We start from the raw sequence: 7,050 nt of genomic DNA on the forward strand, positions 1-7,050 counted from the left end.
CTATACATGCTGCAAAAATCACGAACATCAACCTGTATGCTATATTAATTGCAGAATAATTCTGGATTGGATTAATTCCATGTTAGCATTAGAGAAGGGAAGGATTTGAAATGAAGAGAGGAAGGAAGGAGAACACGCCAGATGACGGTAGGATGAAGCTTAGTATTCAGTTTTCCGTTCTCATATCTTCTGTCCCCTCTCTCTGAGCTCTCCATTCATATGTATACAGGCCTTGGGCCACGGCGTGAATCACACGGGCGCAGCTGTGTCTGCCTATGATTCACGCCCACTCACACTCACTGAGCCGCACGCTGGCGCGTCGGACCCGACTGCTTCTCCTTGGCTCAGGCCCGGCCGGGTCCGTGGCGCCCGTGACGCGCCCAGGTTCCTCATTTTCCTCTTGGTTGGTGGCTGACTGAGGTCCGGCTCCTCTGGCGACGCTGACATCCCCTCCCCGACGAAGACCTGCTTGTCCCCAAGCAGGAGCACGAGGAAATCTTTGTCGGAGAGCTTCAGTGTCTTCCCAGGTTGCTAGTGATCTTGGTAGATTGGACCATTGCACCAGCACCTGGGGTACGACGTCGTGGTCAGTGGTGTGGATGCGCCGCTGGAGGATCTTCAGTGGGATTTGCAGCCCGTCGAGAGTGCGGGGAAGATCAGCGACGGAGTGAGATGTAGGCACCGCCGTCTTGAGCTGGGACACATGGAATATGGGATGAATAGTTGAATTCTCCGGAAGCTTGAGCTTGTACGCGACGTCGCCCACACGTCCGATGACCTGAAACGGGCCAAAGAATTTGAAAGCGAGCTTTTGATTAGCGCGCGGAGCCAAGGATGTTTGGACATAAGGCTGCAGTTTGAGGCTTCTGAGCCCGAACAAGGTGCTGCTGAATGAGTGTGTTCATCATGGACTTTGCCTTCATCCAATCATCAAGATGAACTGAGGAAACTGAACTGTCAGCAGAGATCCCAAAGTGTTAAGGGTGATGACCATAGAGAACAAAAAATGGTGAATGGCTCAGTGAAGAATGCCATGTGGTGTTGTACCAATACTTAGCCAGAAAAATCCACTCAATCCACTTAGCTGGACAAGAACTAACAAAGCAGCACAAGAATGTTTCCAAGCATTGATTCACGCGCTCCGTTTGGCCGTTGGTTTGAGGATGGTAAGCTGAAGACATCTGGAGAGTGACTCCGGCCAAACGGAAAAGCTCTTGCCATAGCTGACTGGTGAAGATCTTGTCTCAGTCGGATACAATCGACAATGGCAGACCGTGGAGGCGGTACACATTGGTGATAAATGTCTTGGCCACTGTAAGAGCAGTAAATGGATGAGCCATTGGAATGAAGTGTGCATACTTGGAAAAACGATCCACAATCACCATGATACAATTTTTGCCGCCAGACAGTGGAAGGCCCTCCACAAAGTCCATTGAAATGCTTTGCCAGGCCATACTAGGAACTGATAAAGGCTGAAGTAGACCTGGGTACTTAGCATGATCGGGCTTGGCTTGCTGACAAGTAGGACAGGCAATGACAAACTGATGAACTGATGATTTCAAACCTGTCCAGGCAAAGAGATGCTTGATTCGTCTGTAGGTGGCAGGAAATCCCGAATGACAACCCACTGGTGAAGAATGGAAAGTTGTGATAATCCTTTGTTGGAGAATGACATCTGGACCTACCCAAATACGACCCTTGTATCGAAGGAGCCCTTGGTGCAGAGAGAAGTTTGGTTTAGAGGTGGCAGAGACAGCTAACTTAGTCATCAGTTCTTGAGCCCGAGCATCAGAAGCATAAATGTGGATGATGGCATCGAGCCAGGAAGGTACTGGTGCTGAAACGGCAGATAGCTCCTCTGGGTGGCCTATGTGAGACAGTGCATCTGCAACTCGATTGTCAGTGCCCGGTTTATAAACTATTCTGTATTGCAAGCCCAACAACTTAGTGAAAACCTTCTGTTGCCATGCAGTGTGAAAGCGCTGATCACTCAGATGAATGAGGCTTTTGTGATCGGTGAAAATGACAAACTCACCCAGCTGCAGATATGAACGCCACTGATCAACAACAATGATGATAGCCATGTACTCTTTCTCGTAGGCTGACAACCCTTGATTCTTGGGTCCCAGAGCTCGACTGAGGAACGCGAGGGGATGCCCCTCCTGAAGGAGTATCGCACCGACCCCATAGTGAGAAGCATCTGTCTCAATACAGAATTGCCGCTTGAAATCAGGTAGTGCCAGCACTGGAGCAGAACTCAAACATTTCTTCAGAGATTGGAATGTTGTCTCATGTTCAGTCGACCATACAAACAGCGAATGCTTCTTCAACAACGCTGTCAGTGGCTTGGAAATGACTGCATAATATCGGACGAAACGGTGGTAGAAACCGGCGAATCCGAGAAAGCTACGAAGTTTCTTGACTGTAGTCGGCGTTGGCCAAGAAACCACTGCCTCAATTTTAGCCGGGTCTGTAGCTACACCGTTAACACTGATGACATGGCCCAAATAAGAAATCTTAGTTTGCGCAAACTTGCATTTGGATAGCTTGATGTGCCACTAATCTTGGGCTAGCAAGGAAAAACCAGACGTAGATGGTCGAGATGCTCCTCAAAAGACTTGCTGTAAATGAGTATATCATCAAAGAAAACAATAGCACACTAGCGGAGGCAAGGTTTCAGAGTATTGTTCATGGCGCCTTAGAAAGTGCCTAGCGCACCAGAAAGGCCAAAGGCGACAACCTTGAATTCATAATGACCCACATGAGTGGAGAACGTTGTTTTATGATCTTCACCTTCACGTAACCATATCTGGTGATAGCCTAACAAGAGGTCCAGAGTAGAGAAATACCGAGCACCGACAAGCTCATCCATGAGTTGCTCAAACATTGGAATAGGAAATGCAGTCTTGATACTAAGTGCATTGAGGTAGCGATAGTCCATACAAAATCTCCAGGAACCATCTTTTTTGCGTACCAGCAATATAGGTGAATTGAATGGTGAAGTACTAGATTGGATTATGCCCTGTTGCAGCATAGAGTCAACCTGAGCTTCAATTTCATCCTTGAGGGCTGGCAGGTAATGGTATGGCCGAACTGTGACAGGCCTAGCCCCTTCAATCAACGGTATCACATGATCACATGCTCTCTTAGGTGGTAGTTGGTCAGGTGGAGAAACAACTGAAGGAAATTCATTCAGTAAGACATTGATGGCTGGAGGTAACTTAACCTCTGTAGCAGTGGGTTGTGGAGTGATACTGAATATCTGCACCAACAACTCATCATCCCCAGGAGCCTCTAATAATGGATTGCCTTGTAACCTGACAGTTGTACCTTTATAAGGAATGACCAACCAACGATGCAACCAATCCACCTTCATTGGACTGAAGAGTTGTAGCCAATCCATGCCAAGGATCATGTCATAGTGTGTGATGGGCAAAACCTTGAAATCATGAGAAAACTGGTACTGTTGAATACTCCATACTGCTGCTGGCAATTGTGCAGAACACTGCATGAAGTCTCCATTGGCTACTTTAACAGCTAGTGAAGGACACTTAACTAGAACGACAGACAGCTGAGATAGTAAATTCTGGCTGATAAATGATGTGGAGCTACCTGAGTCCAGGAGGATCAGGACCGTCTGCTGCTGAAACATGCCTTGGAATTGCAAGGTCTTTACCCCCAGTTGTGCTATAGTGTCAAAAGATAGGCAGTAACAGGTTTCTTCTGGCTCTGGTCCTTCATTGCTCTCTGTTGTCGGAACCTCTACTGGTTCTTCGGAGAAAAGAGCGTAGAGCTCATCCAAGACATGGAGTCCCACTTGCTGTGCACACTTGTGTTCACGATTCCACTTCTCTCCACAATGATCACACAAACCACGGGCACGCCGGTAAGCCTTGAGATCAGCCAACTTCTTGTCCAGTGGTTTCTGATTCAACAAAGGCTTGTCCACTGTGCCAACTTGCAAACTATCTTGTCGAGGAGGAAGGGGATAGCCGGCCTTCTGATGCCATGGCTTGAACTCATGTTTCCGTGATGACTCCATAGCCTCTTCCTGCAACAACGCCAAAGTATACACAGTATCTAGGGAATCGGGGCGCTGAACAAGAATGATAGTATGAATGTCTGAATGTAAGCCATCTAGGAAACGAGTGATGTAATGCAGAGCATTTGTGGAGGAATCATAAGCTGTGAGCTGGTCAACAAGTTCAGAGAAACGATCAACATAATCTTGCACAGAAGAAGTTTGGTGAATGCGGTTCATCTTGCGAAGGAGGTATTCATGTTGATCGCGATCAAAGCGGGTATGCAAGGCTTGACAAAATTCAGACTAGGTTATGATTTTCAGTTTGTCAGTAACTGATTGGATCCAATGTTTGGCAGGGCCAAGGAATTGCATGCGTGAGCACTGAATCCAGACTAAAGGATCAACAGAGTACATGTCAAAGTAATCTTCAGCGCAAGTTATCCAGAGTTTGAGGTCAGTGCCATCAAAGGTTGGGAAGGACATTTTTGGAAGCTTGCCGGTGGGGTTACGGTGGGTCTCAGGTGGGTGATTGCGGGATAACACTAAGTCATATGCAGTGCCATGAAACTTAGGGGGGTTTGCAGAGGAGTTGTCCATACCCATGACCGGGGAATGAGTATAGGTTGTGACAACCCCAAACTCATTCTCCCGGTGGTGAGGATCGATGTCGTGCCCGTTGGGCCGAGCAGCCTTGTAGCCAGCAGATGCAGATGCAGCGTGCTGCTCCGACTTGACTGGTGGCTCGGTGAAGATAGTCGGCTCGAGGTGAGCGGCTGCGGACTCAATCACAGATCGGTTCCAGTACTTGTCGAGCTTGCCGATGTGAAGATGGAGGTCGTCGACGATGCCTTCGTGTTCCTGGCGCCATGAGGTGAGATCTGAAGCGGTCTTCTCAATGGAGCTGAGGCGTGCGTCCTGGCGAAGCTCAAAGTCGATGATCCGCTGCTCGACCGCCGTGTCGGACTCCTGGAAGCACTTGTCCAGGACTTCATCCGCTTCGCTAAATCGCTGCTCGAGGAGATCCGTCTGCTCAGTGATTTGCTTCTGGGTGACGGCTTGCGCGGTGGTGAGTTTTTGGAACTCCGCCAACAGTAGCTGGATATCCGGATTCATGGCGCCCCGACATTTGGTGGAACGAGTATGGTGGAATCGAATCGGAGGCTTTGGCGGTGGTGGCGGTGGTGATGGATCCAGGTCGCATGTTCTCGGCTCGATTCGCGGATCCGGGAATTTACAGGAAATCAATTGCACTACAGCAGGTAACTGTGGCGCGATGAAATCTACCAACCACGGTAAATTGCGAATCAGAGTAGAGAAAGGGAATGCGAAGGAGAATCGGAAGGCTCTGGATACCATTTGTTAGCATTAGAGAAGGGAAGGATTTGAAATGAAGAGAGGAAGGAAGGAGAACACGCCAGATGACGGTAGGAGGAAGCTTAGTATTCAGTTTTCCGTTCTCATATCTTTTGTCCCCTCTCTCTGAGCTCTCCGTTCATATGTATACAGGCCTTGGGCCACGGCATGAATCACACAGGCGCAGCTGTGTCTACCTATGATTCACGCCCACTCACGCTCACTGAGCCGCACGCTGGCGCGTCGGACCTGACTACTTCTCCTTGGCTCAGGCCCGGTCAGGTCCGTGGCGCCCGTGATGCGCCTAGGTTCCTCATTTTCCTCTTGGTTGGTGGCTGACTGAGGTCCAGCTCCTCTGGCGACGCTGACATTCCGGTGTCTCCATCAAATGATATTCCATAATCCTATTCAAAATTACAATTTTTTGCAAGATATTTGCAGGTCACCTCTAATCAGTCTCATTAAATATTACATGGGGTACCATTAGGCCAAGTTTGTGGAGAAGTCCTACTCTCCTAGCATCTCTCGTGTTCTTCTACTTAGCACTCGAGAAGTTTCAGTTTCTGTCCTCACCACTCCCTTTCAAATTGATGAATTTGCTTTCGCAGCCACGGAAATCGGAAGCACCTAACTGTGATTTTTGAACCTCTGATCCATCTTTCTTGGCCTGGCATTTTTCTTCAGTGATGACTTGCACGGTCGAGAGCCAAGATATTTTTGCTAATTGATGTGATGTGCGACGATAATGACACTTGTTAATTAATTAGTTATCTCCCAAGGTCCCAATGTGCTAGTCCTAATAGTGGAAGAAATGTTACTAGCATAGCATCACTTCTTGGCTTCCTGCCAAAGCGAAATTATTGTACTCTCACTACTGTTCAGATAGGTGCTGATCATCTTCTAGATATGAAAAAGATATTTGTGTTGGAACATGAGTTCTGCTACATCCATCAGAAAGGTTGACGGCGATGTGTGCATGAATAATGCCAATTGCAGTACACGAATATTTGCTACCAGTAGAAATTTGTTTCGAAAGCGTGCTATGCACGTACTTCATTAAGGGAAGTTGGAAAATAGTTACACGTCCCGATGGGCACAGCGGCGAGTTGCCAATGCCGACATCGGGTGAAACACAGACACAGCACTATGGGAATCAGGATATTTGCCGAGTGCCCCGGCACTCGGCAAAGCCTAAAAAACACTTGGCAAATGACATTCGGTGAATTTTAGTTGGCAAACAGACTTTGTCGAGTGTTTTTTTTGTCGGGCACTTGGCAAAGTCTTTGCCGAGTGCCGGAAAAGCACTCGGTAAAGATATACACTCGGCAAAATAAAAATACAAAAAAACCCAAAATTAACAGCAAAAATTTTTTTCGGGGGAGACCGCCACCGACCAGCGGCCGCCCGTCCCCATCGAAGTCGGGGTATTTTTTGCGCTAAATTCGCGGCTAACACGGCCGGCGGGATTCGAACTCACGACCTCTCCCTCGCGTGTCTGCTGCTCTACCACTGCACTACACTGTCACCTATGTCTAGATTCCATTATCTATCCTCATATATTATACTAAACCGAGAGTAAATTGCTTGTTTGAGGCCTTAAACGAATTCAAATCAAAAAGTGGTCAACTACAAAGTTTCATAACTTTTCAAGATCTACAATTTTTATTTAGAAA

The 7,050-nt window shown here is 47.8% G+C and overlaps 1 pseudogene; it reads right to left on the reverse strand.

The window, feature by feature from the left end:
- Positions 1–280: 280 nt before the first annotated feature.
- On the reverse strand, positions 281–4,621 carry LOC136475362 (uncharacterized; annotated as a pseudogene).
- Positions 4,622–7,050: the final 2,429 nt, after the last annotated feature.

This window comes from Miscanthus floridulus, chromosome 8 (genome assembly GCF_019320115.1).
Source record: "Miscanthus floridulus cultivar M001 chromosome 8, ASM1932011v1, whole genome shotgun sequence".
Classification (NCBI taxonomy): domain Eukaryota; kingdom Viridiplantae; phylum Streptophyta; class Magnoliopsida; order Poales; family Poaceae; genus Miscanthus; species Miscanthus floridulus.